This window comes from Notechis scutatus, chromosome 2, assembly GCF_049901735.1.
Source record: "Notechis scutatus isolate UNSWTSFEM ecotype Mainland chromosome 2, rNotScu1.2, whole genome shotgun sequence".
Lineage (NCBI taxonomy): Eukaryota > Metazoa > Chordata > Lepidosauria > Squamata > Elapidae > Notechis > Notechis scutatus.
In genome coordinates, this window is record NC_142010.1 from 52,686,293 (window position 1) to 52,713,562 (window position 27,270).

Here is a 27,270-nt window from a genome sequence, read left to right on the forward strand (position 1 = left end):
ACACAGATTTCTTCATTCTGGCAGATCCAGCATTTCTTCCTCAAGCTTAATCCACTTCATCCTTTAAAGAATAAGTGCTAACTAGATATCTCTAAGTCGGTTTGATTTGGTTTGATCAGAATTTTGGGTAGGGTGGTTTAACTTTAAGAAGCTTAAGAGCAAATAACAAAAACAATAGCACCCCTTAAATTTGCAATAATTTACAGGTACAGAAGGGAGTTCTCTTCTCAGGAATTGCCTAACAGAAATGTTCAGTAGCAATCTGTGATACAACCAAGGGATACATCTCATTTCTTAACTCCTTCAAAAGTAGGTGTGTCTGTGTGGGTAGACTTGAGTCACAATCACAATGCTGACAGAGATTTTACTTCTTCATCCAAATTGCCTTCTTCCAGCTTCTATTTGTTTTGTTATGTAGAAAAGGTGCATATGAATATTTCTTTTGTTTGTTTAAGTCAGGGGTTCCCAACCTGGGGTGCTCGCACCCCCTAGGGGTGCGAGACGATATTCCAGGGGGTGCGAGAAAAGTCCAGGTAAATAATAGGATATTGGCTATATGTTGGCATGTTTATTTATTATGCAATGGATTAACTTTGTTTTCATTTTAGAGTTAAGTATCGTTATTTAGTGGCCGTCACATACATAGCTGAAAAGATTCAATCCTACCATATATTTAACGCGTTCAGTAGTTCCTAAAGTCTAAATTTCAGGGGGTGCGAGGTTCGAGTGAAATTTCTTTAGGGGTGCGGGGCGAAAAAAAGGTTGGGAACCACTGGTTTAAGTGAAATATAATGCAATATGGTCCCACCAATCCATTTCCAAGCCAAGCTTCTGACACTATCAAACTTGCAACCAATGGTTTTGCTTTGACTGAAATTAGACAAACTCTATAAATAGTTATATTTTTTTTAAGTGTATGTGCTCTTTTTGGAATCATTTGTAATCAATCAAGAATTATAAATATTTTGGGTGTGAGACATGTTCAGAGAATTACCACACAAAACTGGAAAAAGAACACTGCACCTGATTAGCAGCAATACATTGCTGAGAAGTATTGTCATTCCCAGCTTCTTATTCTTTTTCTTTTTTCTTTCTTTTTTTTTTAAATACGGTGATAATTACTTTTGAAGTCAAGATTGTTAATACCATATGTGTATACATTTTCTTCTGTTAATTAGTTTAACATTAAAAATTCATGCATTTGTCTACCTTCATTTTCTGTTACATCTTTCCTGTGTTGTTTATTAAACATTTTTACTTTTTTTACTTTAAAAAAAAAACCTTTTTGCAATAATTTCCTATTCCATTCAGGAAACTTCAGTCATTGAGCACACTTGAAGCCCCAATCAATCTGTCAAAAAGAGATCCATTCAGAGCACCATTTTGATTGAGGAACTGGTGAAGGGAACATTCTGGTAAGAAACAGTGGTAGAAGTCAAGATGGTCTTATGACACCCCCCAACCCCATTACAGCTTAGCCCTCCAGGAGTCCTCTACCAGCATGAATTACAGAGTCACGAGTTTTTAAAAAGAGTTCAAGTGATGTTACAAATGATTGCTTCCTAAGCAGCATTTTGTTCAACTCACCAGGGAAAGGGAAGCACCCAACAAAAGGTTTCTAGCTTACAATGAACTGTAATACACAAGTAGTGAAAGGGAAAATGTAAAATATAACTTCCTGGGAGTTCAGCTTTATGAATCTGACAATTCCCCCATGAAGAATAATTCAAGCAAGGCTGCAGCTGGATTCCCACAAATAGCAAAGTTTAGGATGTGCACAGTTACAGTCCAACCCTTAATGACTGCACCATGCTGGCTTTTGTGCCTGCAGCCAAGCACAAAAATGTATGTCGATTCCCCCCCACTTTATATCTTCTGGTTTTTTTTGCCCTCAGTATAACAGTAATCTATACATACTTACCTGGGAGTAAGAGCCTCTTAATTGTACTTATTAACATAGAGTAAGCATGTGTAGGTTTAAGCTTTGCCAGCCCAGATTTCTGCACGTTTTCTTTCTCTTCATGACTGCAAATGTGTATATGTCTATTTACAAGAAGATGGTTTACATTTGTGTGTATGCAATAATTTTATAAATATAGTCTTTTCTTCACAAGCAATTTGTCCTGGATCTGTCTTGTCTTGCTCTATATGTGTATGTCTACATATGTGTGAAAATACATGTGTATGGATAAAAGTATGTCCTTTATACACATTTATTAAAAGAGGAAGAAATCTCCAGATTTAGTTTCACTGGGAGATGGGATTCTAGCTGACAAAATTGGGAAACTGTACATTGGTTATGATTTTTCAGATGCTTTTCGTTGTTTCCTATCCAGACTTTCTTTACAAGAAGTTTTATTTTTATTTCTTTTTAAATAAATATATACGCCTCTTCAAGTATAATCAAGAGAGAAAATCAACTTAAAACATTATCTGAACCTGTATGTGTTGGATAAGGGAAAAAGTTATAGTAATCTGTATTGATCAGTAACTATTATATTTATACAATAATTTAATTATCTGCTATTCAGCCTAACTGGACTTTCATACATATTTAAAACACAATATAAAACCTAATGTAGAAAAAGCACTTGCAAACCATCAACAATAGTGACATTAAAATATAGCAAAGGCCAATGTGCAAATAAGTTTATAAAGTTAAATAACTTTAACCTTAGACTGTCTACTATTGACCTCACCCCTTTCCTAAGAGGTCTGTAGGGGGCATGCATAAGCGCACCAACGTGCCTACCATCCCTGTCCTATTGTTTCCTTTATTTTTCTTATATATACCCATTTCATGTATTCATAACTATGTATATACTTATACCTATTATCTTGTAAGCGATTGATAAGTAAAAAATAAAAAAGTTAATTTTATACTGGTGCAAGTGAAATCAAAGATTGCTATTACAAATTGCAAGGGAGAACAGTGCCATCTCAAGCAATTCTTCTTTTTAAAGCCATTTTAATACTTTTATTTATTTTGTCCCTACCATACAGGGTCTGTTTTGAATTGGGTTACTAGGTGGCAGGGGGATTTTTCAAGAGGCATTAAGCAAGCCACTTCTTTTAATATCCATTTTCCCCTTTTCTCTTTTTTTTCCAGCACCTTCTTCCCTTCCTCCCTTCCTCTTCCTCTTCCTTTGGGCCAAGGGAACTCCCAGGAAAAGGACCAATTGTTCTTGTGTTCTTGCAACAGGCCTGAACAATATCTGGTTCCTGTTGAATAAGCGTTGGATAGGCGTTGTTCGTGAACCCGTTCCTTTATTTCAGAGCCTTGGAACTTGACACCCAACTCCTTGCCATGAGTTTCAGGCATAAGCTTTTAAGCAAGTAGACTAGATTAGAATCCTGTTATGCTTTCTTAGCTACCTTGGTTTCATTTCTTTTCAGCTATAGCAGTAGCACTTAGACCTATATACTGTTCCATAGTGCTTTGCAGCCCTCTCTAAGCGGTTTACAGAGTCAGCATCTTGCCCTCCACAATCGAGGTCCTCGTTTTACCACCTTGGGAGGATGGAAGGCTCAGTCAAACTTGAGCTGGTGACAACTGAAATCCTAATAGTAGGCAGAGTCGGCCTGCAATACTGCAATACTGCAACTATGCCACTATGGCCCTTTTTTTAGCATAACATCTGACAACCTAGAGGGGAAAAAATCCATGAAGTTCCCAAGATGCCATGCTTGCTACTTTGCTAACCAGATTATATTTTTCTTTTCAGGGTTCATTTTTCTTCTTGAAGTTCATCTTCCTAGAATATAAAGGGACAGAGACTTTTGTAAAAAAAAAAAGAAGAAGAAGAAGAAGAAGAAGAAGAAATAAAAGGATGAGACTGTTGTGATGAATAAGGCAAGTGAGGCTCGTTGCTATGATATACAGCATTTGGTTTTCCAGATGACATCAGCTGACATGTTTTTACATTATGAAATGCTACTTCTGTTTAACTGCCCCAGAGAACAGACTACATGTTAATATCTAGTAATTTTCCAGCCAGTCATCAACCCCACACCCTTGCTCCATTTTGGTGATCTGAGAATGCGCACCAACCCTCTTTAAAGCAAGCAATTCCAGTGGTGCCTCTGGAACAACGTGACTCTGAGCACTTATGGTCATACAGTCACTTGAATGATACGCTTGATTCAGATTAATTTTAACAAACAGAGCCCAATGAATCCAGATGAAACCTAATATATGCTATTCATACACTTAATCACCAGCTTCAAACGTCTCTGTAAAACAGATTTAACAAATAATCAGAGTTGGAAGGGACCTTGTAGGTCATCTAGTCCAACCCCCCGCCCAAGTAGGAGACCCTACACCATTTCTGACAAATGGCAGTCCAATCTCTTCTTGAAAGTCTCAAGGGATGGCACTCACACAACTTCCAAGGGCAAGCTGTTCCATTGGTTGATTGTTCTCACTGTCAGAAAATTTCTCCTTATTTCCAAGTTAAATCTCTCCTTGTTCAGTTTCCATCCATTATTCCTTCTCTGGCCTTCGGGTGCTTTAGAAAATAGCTTGAATCCTTCCTCTCTGTGGCATCTGCTCAAATATTGGAAGACTGATATCATGTCTCACCTGGTCATCTCTTCACTAGACTAGCCAAGCCCAGTTCCTGTAACCGTTCTTCATATGTTTTAGTCTCCAGTCCCCTAATAATCCTGGTTGCTCTTTGTACTTTTTATAGAGTCGCAACATCTTTTTTATAGTGTGGTGAACAAAACTGGATGCAGTACTTTGGTGTGGTCTTACTAAGGCTTTATTGAGTGGTATTAGTACCTCCCTTGATCTTGATTGTATCCCTCTGTTAATACAACTTAGGATTGCATTAGCTTTTTTGGCTGCTGCTGCACACTGCTGGCTCATATTTAGCTGGTTGTCCACTAAGACTCCAAGATCCCTCTCACAGTTACTGCTATTGAGCCTGGTTTCACCCAGCCTATATGCGTACTTTTGGTTTTTCTTGCCTAAGTGTAGGACTTTACTTTTCTCTACATTGAATTTCATTTTGTTAGATATGGTCCAGTGTTCTAGTCTGTCAAGATCCATCTGGATCTTGAGCAGTGGTGGGATTCAATTTTTTTTTACTACCGGTTCTGTGGGTGTGGGTTGGTGGGTGTGGCAGGGGAAGGATACTGTAAAATCTCCAGTCAGAGTGGTATTTGCCGGTTCTCCGAACTACTCAAAATTTCCGCTACCGGTTCTCCAGAACTGGTCAGAACCTGCTGAATACCACCTCTGATCTTGAGCCTATCTTCTTGGGTGTTAGCTATTCCTGCCAGCTTAGTATCATCTGCAAATTTGGTAAGTTCCCCTTCTATTCACTCATCTAAGTCATTAATGAAGATATTGAAGAGTACTGGGCCTAAGACCGAACCTTGTGGCACCCCACTGCTTACTTCCCTCCATGTAGACTTAGACCCATTAACAACTATTCATTGAGTATGATTTGTCAGCCAGTTTTGAGTCCATCTAGTGGTGGTGCTATCTATTCCACTTTTTTCTAGCTTACTAAGAAGTAGGTTGTGGTCTACTTTGTTGAATGCCTTGCTGAAATCTAAATATATTATGTTCACAGTATTTTGCTGGTCTACTAATTTAGTCACTATGTTGAAGAATGAAATAAGATTGGTTTGGCATGATCTGTTCTTAACAAACCTGTGCTGACTGCCAGTTATTATTTTACTTGTTTCTAGATGTTGGCAGATCTGGTTTTTTTTATTATCTTTTCCAGTATCTTCCCGGGTATTGATGTTAGGCTGATTGGTCTATACTATAATTTCCTGGGTCTGTTTTTTCCCCCCTTTTTTGAAGATGGGAACCACATCAGCTTTTTTCCAGTCCTCTGGTAGTTCCCCGGTGCTCCAGGATTTTTGAAAGATGTGATGCAGTGGTTCTGAGATGACCTCTGCCAGCTCCTTTAAAACTCTGGGATCACGCCCTGGTGATTTGTGTTCATCAAGATCAGACAGGTGTTCTCTTACTATTTTTTTTTGCTTATTTTAACTTTTATTTCTGGTCTGTCTTTTACAGTTATGTTTTTGGTGGGTTGAGCTATAATTTCTTTTTGCATGAAGACCGATGCAAAGAATGAGTTAAGCAGTTCTGCTTTCTCTGTGTTGCCTATTACTTCCTTGCTGTCTTCTCTCTTTAGTGGACCGACTGTTTCCTAGATTTTTTTTCTTATTATTTACATTTGAGCATATATTAGGTATGTGAGACTTCTGTTCCTTATTTGTTACTTTATCAAATAATTTTTAAGACATATAACATCCTGCAATAATAAAGATGAAATCAGCACAATAAAACCCATCAGACCCTAAGGTAAAACAAAACAATCCATTTTAAATCAAAATAAATATATACTTTTTGGAAAAGAAATTTTGGGCTCAATTGTGGTGATCCTTGATTTAAGACCACAATTGAGCCCAAAATTTCTGTTGCTAAGTGAGACATTACTTAAATGAATTTTGCCCCATTTTAGGACTTTTCTTGCCATAGTTGTTAAGTGAATAACTGCAGTTGTTAAGTTAGTGACATGATTGTTAAGTGAATCTGGCTTCCCCATTGACTTTCCTTGTCAGAAGATCACAAATGTGATCATATGACCCTGGGACACTGCAACTGTCATAAATATGAGTCAGTTGCCAAGCATCTGAATTTTAATCACCTGATCATGAGGATGCTGCAACAGTCATCAGTCTGAAAAACTATTGTAAATCACTTTTTTCAATGCTGTTGTAACTTTGAACGGTCACTTGTTAAATGAACTGTTGTAAGTTGAGGACTACCTGTAGAGTTGGCATTGGTTATTATTCCTTTCCAAAGGACAATGCAAAGTTATTGCATTCCAACAGAGAAAGATCTCAGTTTTGGAATCTATAATGGGCTTTCTGCTAGCCATGGAACAATGAACAAGGCTTCTGATGGGAAGGGAGGGAGGGAGGGAGGAAGGAAGGAAGGAAGGAAGAAGCTACTCGGCTGGAATGATATAGACTCTCCTGCTGGAGCAGGGAACTGGACTAGAAGACCTCCAAGGTCCTTCCAGCTCTAGTCTGATTGATTGATTGATTGATTGATTGATTGATTGATTGATTGAAAAAGAAAGGAAGGCTGTTCTCCTCAGGCACCTGGTGTAAACCATTTAGCTTAAGGCATGGGTTTTCAAGGAGACATTCAGGCACAACAATATGCTTCATGATAATTTTTTGGTGCTTGCCAGGCTATCTGCTCCATTTATGTTATTTCATAACTACTCCTTTATTTTTAAAGAATGCATAGGAAGCTAGATGCTGCAAAGTATAAATCTTAAGCACATTCTGTGTTTCCAACAGGATCTGTGGACCCCAGAGGTCCTTCACACAGAAAATAAAAATGCAGCCCAATGTTCTGTTTGCAAGCCCATCAACCCAGGCAAAAGACAAAGGGAAAGCAGAAGCAGCACCCTCAGATGCTAAAGAAGCTGGTGAAAAACAGCTCACTCTAAAGTGCCAGTGTGCTCTCACAGTTGCTTCTCCATATTGTCATATTGCAGTGTAATCCATATGTTTCACAGATTTGTTGTAAGTGCAGTATGTGCCAGTGATGTGATAAGCACGAGTTGGACTATAAGCTGAATACATGTGTCCAACATACTAGGAATTAAGTGAGTTTACTTATTTGGTATATCAGTAGGATTCAGCAGGGTGCATGGAAACCAAACATTTATACATGTTTCCCTGGATTCCAGAAGAAATAAATCCTGCTCAGATTATTATGCTTTGTCGTGAAAGAACTGCAGTCTGACTTTATCATCTACTACACTTCCCAGTCCAAATCTTTCCAAGAAAATCATTTAGACCTATTTTCAAGAGGACTTTCAACTTTTATACTGTCCTTCAGTTACTTCTCCATCAAAATTTTCTTCAGCAGAGGTGAACAGAAAAAAAAATGGCTACATTAGTGTTAATTAACCAAAAGAAAACTTCAGAAAATTTCTCTTTAATCTTGTTAAATTCCCTCACTTAGTGGTACCTTTCTAATACAGTCATGGGTGCTTTGGATAAAAGCTAAGTATAGAAAATTGTACCTCGTCTTGATCCAAAAGTTGTGTTCTCCAAATATCAAATTCTGAAACTCAAAGAGTAGTAGTATAATTGTGCAATCTTGCATGTGGGAAATATTCTAATGAGACTTTCCCTATTAAATATCACCAATTATAAGTAGTTTATTGAAAAAGGCAAAGATAGGAAAATCTGATAAGACAGCAAAACACCTACCCACAAAATCCAAATAAAATAAAGTCAGCCTAACTAAGCAACTTGTTTATTAATAGTTTGACTAAGCTCCAGGGCTTCAGTACATGTTCAGAGATTTATTTATTTATTAAATTTATTTGCTAGTCATCCCATATCAAAACAACACTGGGTGACTTATTGTGAGAGAATAGTTTGAGCCTCCTATTTGATTTTTGAAATGCATCTGGGCCTTCTGCTTGGGTGTTGTTAGGTAGACCATTCTTTTTCTTTTTCCTTCTTTCTTCTTGAGTACTACCAATTTATGGAAAGTTGAAAAAAGTGAAAACCACTTTTTATGGAATACTAAGTGTTACTTTGCACACTGAAACAAAATTCTTTAGTGTCCTGTGTCTAATCAATACATCAAAAAGTATCTAATAACTATATCCACCTTTTGACATTCTTTGATGAACAAAACAGAACAGAATTCTTTATTGGCCAAATGTGATTGGACACACAAGGAATTTGTCTCTGGTGCATAAGCTCTCAGTGTACACATAAACAGCAAGTTATAGGTCAGAGATCATAAATCATAGTTACAATCATAAATCATAAGTTACAAACAATAATTGATAAATCATAAGATAACAATAGGAGAAAATAGTAGGAAAGATGAGAAGCAAAATGAGAACGTGATGTGGGACTTAAGTATTCAGCAGAGTGATGGCTTGGTGGAAAAAAAAAACTATCTTTGTGTCTAGTTGTTTTGGCATGCAATGCTCTATAGCAGTATCCTGAGGGGAGAAGCTAAAACAGATTATGTCCAGGATGTGAGGGAGTTGTACATATTTTCATAGCCCTCTTTCTGGTTCATACGGTTATACAGGTCCTCAATTGAAGGCAGGCTGGTTGTGATTGTTTTTTCTGTAGTCCTAACTATACGTTGAAGTCTGCTTGGTTGCTGCACCAAATCAGACAGTTATTGAGATACCAATAATAATAATAATAAATTATTTAATTAATAATATTTATGACTTAATCATTCCTCTATAGAATTGTATCAGCAGATCCTTGGGCAATCTGAGCTTTCTGAGCTGACGCAGAAAGAACATTCTTTGTTGTGCCTTTTTAATGATGGTTGAATGTCCATTTCAAGTCCTTGGAGATAATAGAACCTAGACGCTTAAAAGCCTCTATTGTTGAATAGGCGGTAGAATAAGAGAACTCATCCTAAAATCTACTATCATCCCTGCAGTTTTAAGCGTCTTCAGCTCCAGATTATTCCAGCTGTACCACAGGGCCACTTGATCTACCTCCAGTCTACATGCAGATTCATCATCTTGAATGAGACCAGTGATTGTTTTATCATCTGCAAACTTCAGTATTTTAAGAGAGGGATCCTTCAAGATTCAGTCATTGGTATAGAAAGAGAAAAGTAAAGGAGTGAGCACACAGCCCAAATGACCAAAGGGCTGTTTTTCATCAAGCAGGCCATCGTCTAAAATTGATTTTGTGAGGAAGGGTTTTTGAAAAACAAAACAGGAATTCTATTTATTTAGGCTCTCAGCATATTAGATGGTTTAGAGGTAACAATGTGCACATCAAAAACTTTGGCAATAACATTGGTGTCCTATCTTTTGGTAGTCCTGCCAGCCAGTTTTCCCACTTTTTCATCAATTTTCCATTTTTGTATTATCAGAGAACCTGATCTAATGATCTGTCATCATCTTGCAGTAACTAGCTTATGAAAAACGATTCCGTGTTTATATAAAGAGGATCTTGTCTTAGTAATGCTCCAGAAGTAAACAGATGCATTGGAACCCATTATATTTGGCAATTGCTGGAAAATGTGCCCACTCAAAACAACTAAAGCATTGAGGGGGAAAATACTAAGAAAATGAGTTGGAGCATGTCTTAGTTGATAATGTGATCAGATATAATGTTAACACATACCCACACATACTTTCCTTTCCAGTAATAACTAGATTTTCCCTACCAAGGAGAACAAGGAAGTCACTGCCGCATCTCTGGTTTGGTTTGGTTTTTTAATTGTTCTCTCTGGCAGCCTCAGTTTCCTGGTTAGGCTGGTTGTTTTTTTTACCTGATTATACAACGCCAGACTGGATTAGCAACAACTTCAAGAGGAAAATGAATGACAGTACTGTCTGTTTTTCAATAATATTTAGTGCCTATATAACTCCAAGTCTAACAAAGGACTGTAGATTAGTGATAAAACACAAGTTTGCATGACTTTGTCCCTGATGGATCTATAAATAGCTGGGAAACATTCCTGTCTAAAATCTAGTAGAACTTCTGCCAGCTGATGATTGCATAGGGCAGCTTTTTATGCACCAATCATCTTTTTGTTTTGCTCACCTAATATATATGAGCATGTAGGAGTTCATATATTTTAATAAGGAATATGTTTAGATCATTTCACATTTAGCACATAGCATTCCCCAGAAAAACACCTTGCAATGGTTGGGATCTTTAGATTAGATTTCAAGAACACAAAGGATTGTGTTACACTTATGCTACACTTGCTTAAATCTTCTGCTTCTCTCCTTTTTACTTGTCACATGCCATTCTGAGACATTGCTCTTCCACCTTTCTAGTCCCCCCCTCCTCCTCTACCCTCTCCCTCCCCCACTTTTCTTTTCTCCATTGACATGATTATCAACCAGGCACACACAGTCCTCCAGTTTAGTAATCTTGGCAATGGCGTGCATCAATTATTCCTTACCTGCCAAAAGGTCCAGGAACATAATGGGCATCTTCTTATTGGAACAATTTGACAACTGGACCTCTCCGATCTATAAAGTATCTATTCTAGAAACAATACTGCTTCCCTCCTCAATATCAGCGCTGGCAAGTAGCATGGTAGCTTTCACCCAATCAGAGTTTGAATATATCAATAATTCTATTGTTTTCTAGGGATAATAACCTATTTTGAGACAATAGAAGAATCAAATGTACATTAATTATGCACCCTCTTTGAACAAAAGACCAGTATTCCCAAAAGGCCAGGCCTGCCATTGTTTTATCTTAGGTAGCAGCTGGTACCTCAATCCTCACTGCTGATATGGGCAAAGCTGGGAGTCATGCAACGTCCCTATTGTCTTTCTCTCCCAGTGGCAGAATAATTAAGGTGCTGTGTAGCCAGAGAGATCCATGTTCAAATAGACACAAAGGGGATAATTTTAGGCCACTCACACACAGTCCCTGTCTCTCAGATTCATCTATCTCATGTCAATATTGTTGTGAGCATGAAATGCAAAAAGGAAGCACTATGTATGTCATCATGAGCTCCTAAAAGAATGGCAAGGATTACAGCAAATAAACAAAATGTACAGTTGGTAGATTTTCAGGGCAAACTGGTTTGGGAGAAGTGGGAAAAAGGAGTTAGTCCACAAACAAAAAAAATTTTTCTACAAACATTGAATTCTGTTTATAGAATTCTGAATCCAGAACAAATATATGAAGAAAGTGTTTCCCTCTTCTGGTAATTAGCCTGTTCCACATACTGACAAACTCTAGGCCTGCTTCGTTTCTGCATCACTGCTGTGTAACAGATGCAGGAGGTCTGTACAGGTGACAGACCATAAAGCACAAAGATGCAAAGGGAACCCAGAAGTCCATCCTTCCTTCCTCCCTCCCTCCCTCCCTCTCTTCCTTCCCATCAGAAGCCTTGTTCATTGTTCCACGGCTAGCAGAAAGCCCATTATAGATTCCAAAACTGAGATCTTTCTCTGTTGGAATGCAATAACTTTGCATTGTCCTTTGGAATGGAATAATAACTGATGCCAACTCTACAGGTAGTCCTCAACATACAACAGTTCATTCAGTAACCATTCATAGTTACAACAGCACTGAAAAAAGCGACTTACAACCATTTTTCAGACTTACAACCATTGCAGCATCCTCAGGATCACAAAATCAAAAATCAGACAATTTGGCAACTGACTCATATTTATGAGGGTTGCAGATTAGTTTCTGCATCACTGCTGGTTAACAGATGCAGGAGGTGACAGACCATGAAGCACGAAGATGCAAAGTGAACAGAGAAATCCTCCCTCCCTCCCTCCCTCCATCTCTCCCCCTCCCCCTCCTTATATTATGCTTTGTAGGGTCTAGTCCAGAATTTTTGCATGTTTCTGGATTTAAAAAAATTCCAATTGTTTAAGTTTCTGATCTTCAGAAACAGATACATCAACATTTGACAACATGGTGAGAGCAACATTAGGAGGACAGAAAAGGATTTGAGAACTGCAAATTATTCATCCCAGCTTTATTATCAAACAATGTTATGCATTAATGTTTGCCTTGGCTTATTATAATGTGCCTGCCAATCCACTTGGCTTCTAACCAGGAATCCTTAACCTTTTTTGTGCCATGAACCCTTTTGAGAGGCTGGTTAAACCTACAGGCTCTATCTGAACACATAAAATAAAATACATCAGATTGTATTGCAAAGAAAACCGGTTATACTCGAATACAATTGTGGGAAAAAAATTTAAATTATAAATGCATAATGTAGTAATAAATGTGCTTCTTTATTAATCCATTACATCTCAGGGGCTTTTTTTCTTCTTCCATCTAATCATGTCCGATTCTTAGAGCCTGCCTAGACAAGTTCCTGTAGGTTTTTTTGGCAAGGTGGTTTTTGCCATTGCCTGTTTCCCAGGGCTGAAAGGAAGTAACTGGCCAAAGGTCACCCAGATGCCTTTGTGCCTAAGGTGGGACTAGAACTCATGGTCTGTCAATTTCTAAGATCGTGCTGTCGCCATTACACCAAACTGGATCTCATTACATCAATTAGGGCAGGGATTCCCAACCTGGGGTATGAGATGTAATTTCAGAGGGTTCAACAAAGTATACTTTGTGTCCCTTAGTGATGAGTCAAGTTACAATCACTTTTGTAGGGGGTGCAAACATTAATCAAACATATCCCAGGGGCACTAGGCATAGAAAAGGTTGAGTACTCTTGAGTTAGGAGATAGTAAAAATAAAGTTGTCACTTAGGGTTAAGGGTTGTTGTTTTTTTAAACCCAATGTGACCCCAATCAAATGAATAGTAGAATTTAATTGAAAGGGTACTTCAAAATTCCTCCCACGGTAGCTGAATTTATCTGTTCATTTTACCGACTTGACGTGCTGTTCTTTGTGTGTGGTAGCAATGCAAGTGGGTTGTTCCTATTTTACAACCTCAGGAGGCGATGACATAGAAAGCCTTCTATGCCGGAAAAGGGTTTTACTCTGATGCTGGAAATGGGTGCAGCTAAGACAGTGAGACCTAGAGCTGCCTAGTCCATAAAAGAGTCATTTGAACTATTTATAGTAAGTTCAGGGTCCAGCTGCTTACAAAGAAAAAGGGGGAAAAAAGTTTCATACAGATAACAGATAACATTAGATTTCCCCCATTTTATAGGCCTTTCCTTACAGCTAAACTTTGCGAACTGCATCTACACAGCATTTGCTGCTGTACTAGCTGTAAAGTAGGGAAGAACAAAGTACAGTTATCTCATGTGGTTCAACCCACTGTCAGCATCAAGGTTGATAATGACGTCTAAGTATTTCCTCCTATAAATATTTATTTCAGGTCTCTATGCTGTAACTGTGTTCTTGCGCTCATGAGCTTGTGAGATGATGAGGCATAGGTGACTCTAGAACTCCAAATAGCCTCGGGAGAAAACCTTTTACCGATATCTCACACCTGACTACTACATCACCATGACAAAATCAAGAGGAAATGAATAGAAGAATGGGAGGGTTGCAATAGCATACATCAGGTGTAAATAGAAAGGGAAGGTCAGGCATCAATAAAACGAGGGCTCGTTGGTGCTCTCTGTGTTCATTACCCAAACTAGGCAACATCATCAGTGCTAGTAAAGGGCACTGTTTTGTGTCGGTTTATTTTATGTGTTTAAGCGAGCTCAGAGAACACCAAGGAGCCCTCATGTCAACCCTGAGCTACAAATATTCTCCTTTATTAGTATCAATAAAATGCTTTATTATTAGCAGATGTTAAACATCAAAGCTTCATGATCAGTTAAAGTGGTAGGTGCTGAATTCTAGAAATGTCATAACTGGCATTTGCCTTCCAGACAGTTGCTGAAGGTTACATTAAAAGGCCACTGGTATTTTCTTCCACTCCAGATCATTCACAAGGTATCAGATTAAAGAAAGTTTTACTCTAAGAGTGCTAGTGTCAGAACTAAAACTTTAGTGCCAGAACTTGTATCTCCCTCCACACAGGAGGGGGAGGAGGGGAAGGAGGAGGAGGAGGAGGAGGAGGAGGAGGAGGAGGAGGAGGAGGAGGAGGAGGAGGAGGAGAGGAGGAGAGGAGGAGGAGTAGGAAGAAGAAGAAGAAGAAGAAGAAGAAGAAGAAGAAGAAGAAGAAGAAGAAGAAGAAGAAGAAGAAGAAGAAGAAGAAGAAGAAGAAGAAGAAGAAGAAGAAGAAGAAGAAGAAGAAGAAGAAGAAGAAGAAGAAGAAGAAGAAGAAGAAGAAGAAGAAGATAATTAACACCAACCTGGAAAAGAATGAGCAAAGGTTGTAGAATATCAGATCCAGAGTGATACTATCACTCTGTCTGCATTGCTTTTTTGGCAGTTGTACCACACTTCTGGCTCATATTTAGTTGTTGTCCACTGGGATTCCTAGATACCTGTTACTGCTCTTGAGCTAGTTATCACCTATTTTATACTTGTGCATTTGATTTTTCTTGCCTAAGTGTAAAACCTTACTTTAAATTACTGAACTACATCTTGCTATCTAAGGCCCAGAGTTCAAGGCTGTCAAGGCCCTTCTGTATTTTTAGTCTATCTTCCAAAGTGTTGGTTATTTTCCCCCAGGTTAATGTCATCTGCAAATTTGTTAGGTTCCCCTTCTATCCTCTCATCTAGATTGTTTATAAAGATGTTGAAGAGCTCTGGGATACCCCACTGCATACTTCCCTCCATGTATATGCAGTTCCATTGAGGACTACATATTGAATGTGGTTGATCAGCCAGTTACGAATCCATCTGTCAGGGATGCTATTTGCAAAGAAGTAGGTTGTGTCTGCTTTGTCAAATGCCTTACTGCTATCTCCACAGCAATTTGCTGGTCCACTAATTTAATCACTTTGTCAAAGAACGCAATAAGGTTTGTCAGGCATGATCTGTTTTTGACAATAGCAATACCAATAGCCATAGCACTTGGATTTATATACCACAGTGCTTTACAGCCCTCTCTAAGCAGTTTACAGTGTCAGCATAATATTGCCCTCAACAATCTGGGCCCTCATTGTACCGACCTCAGAAGGATGGAAGGATGTCAACCTTAAGCCAGTGAGAATCAAACTGCTGGCAGCCAGAAGTCAGCAGAAGTAGCCTGCAGTACTATATTCTAACCACTCTGCCACCACAAACCTACGTTGGCTTCTAGTAATAGCTTTGCTTGTTTCTAGGTGGTCGTAGATCTGTTGCTTGATTATCTTTTCCAGGATTTTCCCATGTATTGATATCAGACTGATTGGTCTGTAATTTCCTTGATTTGGATTTTTTTTCTTCCTTTTTTGAACGTGGGAATCATATCAGCTCTTTTCCAATCCTGTTAGTTCCTCATTGCTCCAGGGTCTTTGAAAGATATGGTTCCAAAATCATGTCTTCCAACTCCTTTAGAACTCCATGGTTTAAACCATTTAGTCCTGGTGGTTTGAACTCATCTGGAGTGGATATGTGTTGTCTTACCATTTTCTTGCCTTTTTTCACCTGTATTCCTAAACTGTCTTTAATGGTACTGCTTCTGATAGGTTGGACTATTATTTCCTCAAGCTATTTAGAATGTATGTACTGTATGTATCAAATGCACTTATGTCAGTTAAACAAAGACCAAATTCAACTAAGACTTTGTCAACCACTTTCAAATACTCACTCAGCCATGAAATTTCTGAACAATTTTAGAACAAACCCTATTTCTACTGCAGTATTTAAATACTGGACAACCATTAGATGTCAGCAAACAGATAGACTCCTATGCATATTTTTTTTTGCTGACATCTAGTGTCCACCCCAATTTGTGCATGCAGTCCTGATCTGATTTTGGTATTCAGTTATTTAAACTTCTGGATCTTGGTGACACACCGTTCTACAAGGATTGTCTCTCAGTAACTTCCTCTTTTGGTATTTGTAAGATTTTTCTTGTGGCTTGAAAATACTGTGACCATGTCTCTTTTTTCAACTGAATTCCATTTTTCCAAGTTTCAGGGGCTTCTCTAGTCATTCTTACCTTCATGTTATATGTCCAAAATAATCTACTTGACTTTAAGTCAATAAATAAATTGTACTTTTTGCAGTTCTAGGCGCAAAATGCATCGATTTTTCTTCTTACACTCTTTTTGGTTTCACAGCCATATGTTGCAGTTGGGAAAACCATGAGTTGAAGAATATGTAATTTTATGGTCAGTATGATGTCTCCACACTAAGATTTTTGTTTAGATCTGTTATAGCTTTTCTCTTCATTTTATCATTACCAATCAATGCCTCTGTGGATTTTTTACTCAAGGAAAATGTCAACTATTTGCATTGAAGTGGCATTGCCTCTTATCATAATGGTAATGAAGTTTTGTTTTGTGTCATCACAAAAGACTAATTTCTGCACACTGTTCTTTCACTTTAATAAGAGTTTCTATAAATCCTTATTTCCAGCCAGGCTTCATCCACATATTTGAGTTGTGACTCCCACCACCACCCAGCAATTTTCATTTCTATTTCTATTACTTCAACTCCAGCATTTCTCAAAATGTATTTCCACTTTTAAATTAAACAAACAAGCTGGCAGTATACAACTCTGGTGCATTCCTTTCCCAGTTTGAGCCATTTAGCCACTCCATGTTTCATTCAAACGGTTGCTTCCTGTTTATCTTCTTAAAAATCTAGTAGCTCTTGTTGAAAGGACCTCACAGGGTAGTTATGACAAGAAAGCAGCAGGAGAATCTTGTCCTCTAGTTTGCATCCTTAAAGTCAAGACAGCGATGAGTATGTGATGTTTGCAATCCCAACAAGTAGCAGTAGATTAAAATCAGTTAATCACAGAAGAAAGCAAGATTGGTCCTGATTAATGTTTGGATGATACAATTCCTAGGAGTTTTGGGGATGTTAACTAAAAAAACCTTCAGGTTTTTTTATGTACATCTGGGATGGCAACCCACATCCTTAACACTGACAAGGAAATGGGATCCTCATCAGTCAATTGCAAAAAGCTCCTTTGTTTGGAACAAAGGTTCCAAACCTTTGTTTATATCCTGCAATGATATCTTTAACACCATTGTCTACCTATTAACAACAATGTCTACCTATTCCAGGTCCTTGAGAAGAACTTGATAAATGGAAATGCTAAATCTAGTCCAAAAATATGGCTGACTGTGAGACCAACCATAATAATGATACCTTTAACATCATCACACAGCAACACCTGCCTATCCCAGATCCTTGATAATGTCTTGATAAGTGGATTAAAATGTTATGTACAGTCTAAACATCTGGATGACTCTGCAACTGATAATGCCAAATCTAGTCTGAACTTCTGGCTGATTGTGCAATGAACCATAATAATAATAATAATTTTAGCCTTAATTTTCCTTAAAATCAAGAATTATAAGGGTCACATTCCCCCAATGGTTCTGCTACTTCCATTACCTCAACTAATCTCCTTATTGATTACTGTCAAGATAGATAATCTCCTTGTCCTTTCTTCAACCCTCTGAAGGAGAAACTTGTTAGCAAGAAGTCAGAAATATGACTGAAGTGAGTCCATTGCCATTTTTTTTCTTTAGTTATTATTCGAAGATGCATTGCTTCCCCCATGACTTGATGGAAGGAATCTGTGCTTTCCTTGACATCCAATCCATGCTAATAAAGCTATCCTTGAAATATTTTTGTTGAATTTTGTTGAATTCCCCCTATTTAAGCAGAAGTGGGTGTAAGCCAGCTTCTTTTTGTAAGGGGAATGCTGGGTGGGCAGTTTATTTAAGTCATTACTAATGCTGTGAAAAGCATTTGTGAATTTTGCTTGCAACACCAAGTCTCATGCCAGAAATGGAGAAATTGTTAGGAATATAAGTCAGCTAACAGGTATTTGGGTTGAAAATATATAAACCAGGATAAACATTTTAAAACTGTATCTTTAAGAAAATGCAAAAACTGTAGTTGGGTGTGGTTTCTCAAACGGCCATAAGATGGAGCCAGAAACCTGGGTTGTTTAGTCTTAGTCTTAGTCTCAGAAGAGAGTGTGTCTCAGTGAGTCTCTGTTTCCTTCTGTTGGAGAGTTTTGCCGTTCCTCCTGATTGACTGCTATTCTTGGATTTGGTGTAAGTCTGATACTGAACTGTTTTTGACACTGGATTTTGATATTGGATTATCCCTGGACTGAAAACTGACTGATTTACCTGTGAATGACTTTGGACTGCTTATCTTGAACTTTGCTTAAACCTTTCTGGAAGTAAAAACCTACATTTACTGTACAGTGTATCTGTGTGCTGTGTGTGTATTATTCAAACACTTCTCTCAATACGTCTCCCTGTATGCGCTCATTCTCCTAATGGGGAATTACCTCAACAGAAATGCAACAGTACCTGGAAAGTGTTCTAAATCCAAACTGATTCTAAATATATTTGTGTCAGGCTACAGAACTTTTTCCCATTCAATTAACAAGAATGAACTTTTATTGGTTTTTAAAAAAAAACATAAACAAACAAAACATAAAAACATCAAGCCATCCTCCATATGCATACATACATACAAAAAAGGATTCTTATTCTACCCACAGGTGGCATGTCCCCTTAGAAACATGAAATATGTCAATTTGCCACTGAAAACTTGTTTATCCATCCTTTAGTCTGACTTACTCATACCCTTGGGTTGTACTTCTCTGTTGTGTCTCTTTTCTATTATTATATCACTGTATTTATCTCTCCTATATCTAAACAGAAACTCGTTTCTCCATAGCAATAGCACTTAGACTTATATTCCACTTTACAGTGCTTTTACAATCCTCTCTAAGCGGTTTACAGAGTCAGCCTATTGCCCCCAACAATCCGGGTCCTCATTTTACCCACCTCGGAAAGACAGAAGGCTGAGTCAACCTTGATGGTGTGTGTTGTGTCCCTGACTAGCTAAGTCTTCAACCTGGTCCGCATTTTGAGCGGGACCATCTTACTGTTCCCATTGGTTGGTGCCGTTTGACAGCAGACTATATAAGGAGCTGTCAAACGGCATCAGCTGGGCAGTTGGGGCTCCGGCTCCAGCCAGCCGGCTGCCAGCCCAGCTGGGCAGCCACGTTAATCTGTTACTGCTTCAAATAAAGAAACGTTACTCTTCAGCTCCTGTGTCTGCCTGGTGTGTCCGTCTAGACCAATACAACACTGGCGACGAGGATGGGATGTCAGAAGAGACACCCAGGCAAGAAGCTAAGTCACTGAAGAAAGAGCTGAAGCCACAGAATGTCTGGAGCCGCAGACAGTCTCTGCGCGCGCCAAATTTAAAGAGCCTCCTCAGCTGAGGAAAAGAAGTCTCCTGAGCTGAGGAAAAAAGTCTCCCTGAGCTGAGGAAAAGAAAGTCTCCCTGAGCTGAGAGAGAGAGTCTCCCTGAGCTGAGGAGAAAGTTACTGCCTGACAGGCACTCTAGCCTCCCGTGCGAAAGGTACCCCTGTTAGCGCTACCAAAAGCGCAGAAGTCTGAAAAGCCTCCCCAGCCGAGGAACAGACGTCGCCTCAAGGCCGTGAAGGCTGGCGAAACCCCGTTGGCGCTACCAAAAGCGCAGAAGTCTGAAAAGCCTCCCCAGTCGAGGAACAGACGTCGCCTCAAGGCCCGTGAAGGCTGGCGAAAAACCCCCACCCCGTGGGCGCCAAGAGCGCAAAAGCCTACAGCCTCTAGCAGAGGTCCAGATTTCGCCTCAAGGCCGTGAAGGCCGGCGAGACTACACTTCCAGCCCCCCACCGATCCGGCCGCTGTTACCGTCTGCTGCCGCCGCGCGACCCGACCGCCGCTCCCGCCAAGGACGCCGAGCGCCTCCGCTTCAGCCGCCGCCGCTGCGGCCTCCGCTGCCGCCGCGCGCGCCATCCGCTCTTCAGCCGCCGCTGCGCCTCCGCTGCCGCCGCCGCGGCCATCCGCTCTTCAGCCGCCGCTGCGGCTATCGCTGCTCGCCGCCGCGCCATCCGCTCTTCAGCCGCCGCGCGCCTCCGTTCTTCAGCCGCCGCCGCGCCTCCGTTCTTCAGCCGCCGCCGCGTGCATCGCTCTTCAGCCGCCGCTGCGCCTCCGCTGCCGCCGCGCGCGCATCCGCTCTTCAGCCGCCGCTGCGGCCTCCGCTCCGCCGCCGCGCGCTCCGCTCTTCTGCCGCCCCGCGCGCCTCCGTTCTTCAGCCGCCGCCGCGCCTCCGCTCTTCAGCCGCCGCCGCGCCTCCGCTCTTCAGCCGCCGCGCGCGCCTCCGTTCTGCCGCCGCCGCGCCTCGCTACCGCCGCCGCCGCGCCTCCGCTCTCCTGCCGCCACCGCGGCCTCCGCTCTTCAGCCACCGCCGCGGCCTACGCTCTTCAGCCGCCCGCCGCGCCTCCGTTCTGCCGCCGCCGTCGCGGGCCTCCACAGCCGTCGCCTCGCTCCGCCGCCGCCGCGCCCTCTCCTGCCGCCGCCGCGGCCTCCGTTCTGCCGCCACCGCGGCCTCCGTTCTGCGCCGCTGCGATCCGCTGCCGCCGCCGCGGCCTCCGTTACTTCTGCCGCCGCCGTCGCGGGCCTCCACAGCCGTCGCGTCGCTCCCGCCGCCGCCGCGCGCCCTCTCCTGCCGCCGCCGCGGCCTCCGTTCTGCCGCCGCGCGGCATCCGCAGCCGTCGTCTCTCTCCGCAGCCGCCGCGCGACCTCCGCTGCAGTCGCCTCCCGTCCCGGCCATCGCCGCCGCTGCCGCCTCCGCCGTGGCCGCCGACAGCCCGAGCGCCTCCTCGACTTCCACCGGCTGCCGAGCGATGGGCCTACTGCGGGTGCAGCTCTTCGTGGGCCTGCTGCGTTCAGCTCCAGGCCTTTCTCCATTTCAGGCTTTTCACCATTGTGGACATGGGTGCAGCCATTGGCTCTGCAGAGATGCAGATAATAAAATTTCTCTCTGCCCCCCCTTTCCAATGGCTCTGGGGGATGGATCCGGTATTTAGGGGAGGGGGTGTCAGGCGTTGAACAAGGAGGTGCGCACCCACCATTAGAGTCCTTCCATGCACCCACCTCCAGGGTCTCTCCCACCTGGGCTTGTCTCCCTTGTCATTAGCACTACACTCCCCAGGGGGCGAAAGCTAGGTAGGTGGGAGGTTGGATGTTCTTGTCCCAAGGGGGCCAGGAGAGCACAACGAGCCTCCAGCCTTAGGGTTCAGGCACCTCTGCCCTACCCCATGCAGGCAGTCACCAGACAGGTTTATTCACCATCTTATCTGGTTCCCCTTCTCAGGCTCCTGCCTTGTGACAGGTGGGGTGCCATTTTTTGTGCAAGCCACAGCTAGACCTGCCATCTCTGCAGCGTTGGTTCCAAGGCAGGCAGCTGTCAGTATTTGACCCACAACCCTTGGGATGTGGGGCCCCTACTCCGCCACAGGCGGGAGGTCCCCTGGGCAGGGTTGCTTGCCACGTTTGTCAGGGTCTCCTTCCCTGGCCACTAGTTCAATTTCCTCACTAGTTCAATTCCCTGGTTATACCATTGTATTCCCAAAAGGCTGGGCAGCGCATGTCCTTAGCTAGGGAAAGGGGTGTTGTGTCCCTGACTAGCTAAGTCTTCAACCTGGTCCGCATTTTGAGCGGGACCATCTTACTGTTCCCATTGGTTGGTGCCGTTTGACAGCAGACTATATAAGGAGCTGTCAAACGGCATCAGCTGGGCAGTTGGGGCTCCGGCTCCAGCCAGCCGGCTGCCAGCCCAGCTGGGCAGCCACGTTAATCTGTTACTGCTTCAAATAAAGAAACGTTACTCTTCAGCTCCTGTGTCTGCCTGGTGTGTCCGTCTAGACCAATACAACAGTGTGGATGTTGTCTTGCTTTCACCCACATCTACTTCCCTTCATGAGAGACCTTTCTGTTATCCCTTTCAAGGAAGCCAGCACCAGCACCTGACAGAATGAGACTCCCCTCATACTATATAATTCCCCAAGGCAATGTTCTAGGACCAACTCTCTTCATACTCTACATAAATGACCTCTGTGATCATATTGAGAGCAACTGCATTCTCTTCGCTGATGATGTAAAGCTATTCAACACCACAGACAATACTGCTACCCTTCAAAAAGACCTCGACTATGTATCAGAATGGTCAAACAAATGGCAACTTCAAATCTCAACAAATAAATGCTCTGTCTTACATATTGGCAAAACAAATCAGAAAATAAAATACAAGCTAAACAGTCAAGAGCTTGTTGATGATCCAAACTCTGTCAAGGACCTTGGAGTACTCATTTCTAATGATCTAAGTGCTAGAGCCCACTGTAACTACATAGCCAAAAAGCATTAAGAGTTATTAACTTAATCCTACGTAGCTTTTTCTCTGGTAATATCACACTATTAACTAGAGCATACAAACATTTGCTAGACCAATACTCGAATACAGCTCATCAGTCTGGAACCCGCATTACGTATCTGATATTAATACAGTTGAGAAAGTCCAGAAATATTTCACAAGAAGAGTTCTCCACTCCTCTAAGCATTGCAGAATACCTTATGCCACCAGACTTGAAATTCTACACCTAGAAAACCTAGAACTATGCCGCCTTCGGTCCAATGTTGCAATGTCCTACCAGTCAATGAATACTTCAGTTTCAACCATAACAATACAAGAGCACACAATAGATACAAACTCAAGATAAACCGCACCATAGTTGTTTGCAGGAAATACGACCTCAGCAACAGAGTGGTCAATGTCTGGAATACTCTATCTGACTCTGTGGTTTCTTCCCCAAACCCCAAAAACTTTAACCTTAGACTGTCAACTATTGACCTCACCCCTTTCCTAAGAGGCAGGGGTGGGGTTCTACCAGTTCGCACCTATTTGCTAGAACCGGTTGTTAACATTCTAAGCAGTTCGGAGAACCGGTTGTTAGAAGAAATTACTGGCCTAATCCTGTAAGGAAGGCAGGAAGGAAACATTCTGGTGTTGCTTACAGAAACTGCCTCTCTGTTAACCCTTATTACATTCTTGGCAGGACTAGACTTCCTGTCTCAGGAACCTCTCTGGAGTTTTTCTTTTGCTGGTACTTTGTGACCATTCAAAGTTATAATGGCATTGAAAAAAGTTACTTATGACCTTTTTTCACACTTACAACTGTTGCAGCCACAGTCATGAAAGGCCAGGCAAGGAGATGCGTGCCTCGATGTGAGTGATATTGAGTTGGCCACACCCAGCCAATAACATTTAATGGCTAGATGATTAATGAATATATAGCCATGTCCACCCAGTCACATGACATCCACCCAGTCACATGACCCAGTCACAAGCCATGTCCACCCAGTCACATGATGTCCACCCAGTCACATGACCCAGTCACAAGCCATGTCCACCCAGTCACATCACCACCAAGCCATGCCCATCAACTAAGCCACGTCCACAGAACCGGTTGTTAAAAATTTTGAATCCCACCCCTGCTAAGAGGTCTGTAGAAAGCGTGCACAAGCGCGCCAACGTGCCTACCATTTGTTTATTTTTATTTTTCTTATATGTATCCATTTCATGCATTCATAACTATGTTATACCTGTTATCTTATAATCACTTGACAAAATAAATAAAATATATAGCAAAAGCAACAAGCTATGACTGGATTAATCGTGTTGTGTGAAAGCAGTCATACTGTTTCTGTTTCATCCATGAAAATAAAACTGAATCACTTGATGAACTGAGACTTGGCCGTTTCGCTTTGCTGAAGAAGGATCCCTTTGAAGTCAACCCTGGAGGGTTTCTCCTGTCAATGTCAAGTTTGTGATGCATCATCTGCTTATGGGAGTATGACTGCTTCCATAGATTTTGTCTGTATATTTGTAGAAGAAGCAAAATAAAGGAACAGTAGTGTACATAAAAATAACATGAAATCTCCTTTAGTTTCTTATTCAAAGGAAACGAAACTTTGTATGATTGATAGTGGCCTTGCAATGTAACCTTTTGAGGAAATAGGAAGTGACTAACAAAACCTAAGGCAAACATATTAAGTGGCTAGAAGTAATTTTCTGTTCTCTGTTGAAACAATATTGTTACAAACCTGTTTTGATCAAATATATCTAGGAACAAACATCTCTGAAGATATGAGGAATCCTAAATAAAAGCCCTGTTGAAGTAGTTGAAGCAGTCTTTAATTAATTTTGCATGGCAAATACACGGAAGGAAATATGCCAATTTACTGGAACAGCTGTTATGGCTTTGGTGCAGAATTATCCAGAGCTAATAGTTACACTCAGCTAAGTTGCACAGTTCCAGTAGTGGTCTTTGAACTGGAGATAAAATCCTGGAACTCATTATAAGTGACTAGCAAAAGAGTTGCAACATCCTCTTCTGAGAATGAAAATATGTTATAGTGCCAAATTTAACAGGGTGTAGAAGGGAGAAAATCCAAATGAAGAAAGTCACTCTCCTAGACCTAGACAATGATTAAAGGCACAAACCTTTTGGGACAATGGTCTTCAACTGGCAAGCAGATTATGATCCACCCTATGAGAGTCATACTATTAAAATATTTTCTTTAGGCTTAGTTAAACTGTGTTTCTTTTCTTTAAGAAAAGATCAAAGAAAATACACGGGGGAAAGACAGAAGGAAGGAAACACTAATAACCAAGGGACGAAATCCAAAATTGAGTGCAGAATCATAAAGCACCCTAAAAGAGCCTAAAGGTTCTATAAAAGGTGACCTTCAGGTTTCTATTCAGATTGGCAATTTACTGTACACAAGAGAAAAAAATGTTCTGCTGAGACTAGATCTAGATTGCAAAAACCCAAAGCACAGCTAGAGTTGTATTCACTAGACCTGAAGTCAAGCATTCCGGTTATGTTTTTAAGGTGGAGGGTGGGCACCAAGCATAGGCCGCAAAACCAGCATGTTTTCTGTTCTATTTCTTGAATTTTCCCTGACATACTTAATGCCCAGGTTGTACTGATGTCCTTCTGTTACAGTTTCTCAGCTTCCATGGAGCTCTGCCAGCTTCTTCTTTTTTTTTAAATTCCTGCTCTCCTTAGGATAGCAGTGCTAGTCATTCTTAAACCACCCCTCTTGCTCTTTAAAAAGAATTGCTGGTTCCAGAGCACAGAGCAATCTTGGGCCCTTTGAAGGAAAATCAGCCTTGTCTGTAATTGTTTCTCCTCCTGGCAATCCTGTGATGGGAAAACCTGCCCCAGATTAAAGTCAGCTTCTTCTTTGCAACGTTCCGCATTCCCCTTAGGTTTGGCCCAGGGTGCATGTTACTAATTGTGATCTGACTGCTTCTGGTTTCAGGGAAGCTGAAGTTGGGAAGCCTCAAATGCCCCTCAAGGGGAAAAAAAACATTCTTAGCCATATGTCATCCGTGCTGGTTTTTTTATTCTCAAAGGATATCCTTTTTTCACGTGTGACTGGTAATTTGTTGACAATATACAAACGTCGATCAGTCGAAAGAGTTTTGGCTGTATGCGTTATAGAAGTCTGCCTGATTTCATTTCTTTCTTTCTTTGTAACTTAAGGAATGCAGAGACTTGTTTTCTAGGATAAGCATCATCATTTAAGAACACTTTATTTCATAATGTCAGGCAAGCTGATTTTACTCTAAATAGCAAACAAACAATGTTAATTAACTATCAGACAAATTAATCTAAGTTCCTCTTCCTCTAAGCAAGTTCCTCTTGCTTTAAAGAAAACATGAGAGCAATAGCAATCCTTCTGAATCCTCCTGAAAGCATGGGAGCCAGAGATCAGCCCAGGTCTTTAGAGAAGGCTATTTTTAGAGTTTCCTAAAGTGTCAGACTGCTGAATAATCTGGAAACTTGGCCCAGTTTGTTATTCTTGGATAATTAAGAAGCCAGATCTTGGAATTACGTATTCTCAGTTAACCTATCCTGAACTGAGCAAGAGCCAAGAAAAGTCCCTACCTGGTCCCTTTTAGGGATCTATATTTTGATGCCAGTAAGCTAAATACGATTGTGATACATAGATACCCACTTTCAGCCCGCCTCCCAATATTTTTATTTTACCGTGTAATTTTCAAATAATGTCTATTTGGAGAACGGGATATCCCTTCTCTCATTGTTATGATTATTCTCATCAAATGTTACTGTTATATTTGTGGATAAGCTTCTGCCTCTGCTTTAAAGAAGCTAATACGGTTACAGTTTTTGCTTTTGCTGTTTAAAGAGGAGGGCTGCATTCCTTGGAAGCCTAGGATTAGGAATTCAAAATACACAGGTATTTCTAAAACAAGACTCTGAAAGAAAATATGGTCATTTTCTATTTGCTATTCTGCAATATTTCATATATATACACACACACACAATTAAGAGAGAGGGAGATAAAGAAGCTATCTGGTTGGAAATCCCTAGAGTTGAACAATGAGAGACTGAATGTGGAGGTAATACACATCCAAACAGAGATAAGGGAACAGTAGTTGCAGGATAAGAAACTAGAAAAGGGAAATTTGCAGAAATCCAAGAGAAATTAGAATATTACAAACCTGAAACGATATGGAGGAATGGCTGTAACATTTCGTAATGTAAAGGCAGATGTAATATGGCATGGCAATGGATTTACAGTAATAAAGAGATCCCAAAATAGAAAATTGTGGCCAATAATATTGATAAACTATAGCTCCTGATAACTTTCACATGGACTTCATATTTGGTTTTGTAATTCCATAACGATGGGAAAGCCACCATTTTCCCAGCCTGTTATAAATATACCCTCATGGAAGATAATCGCGGACGGATGTGATTTCTGAAATATTGCAGAATTTCCTTCTGTTGGTTCAGGGAAGCCAAATAAAAGACTTTGGCGCATGGAACATTTTATTTTTGGTCCTATTTCATTATTACATTGCACAGGGAATACA

At 40.9% G+C, this 27,270-nt stretch overlaps 1 long non-coding RNA gene across 1 annotated transcript in view; it reads left to right on the forward strand.

The window, feature by feature from the left end:
* The first annotated feature begins 1,301 nt into the window (after positions 1-1,301).
* The window catches only part of LOC148132019 (uncharacterized), a 36,240-nt gene continuing 10,271 nt past the window's right edge, over positions 1,302-27,270 (forward strand). The window contains exons 1-2 of the long non-coding RNA XR_015747508.1: positions 1,302-1,415; positions 3,726-3,853. This is a non-coding gene — a long non-coding RNA (uncharacterized LOC148132019). The remainder of the gene's footprint in view (positions 1,416-3,725; positions 3,854-27,270) is intronic.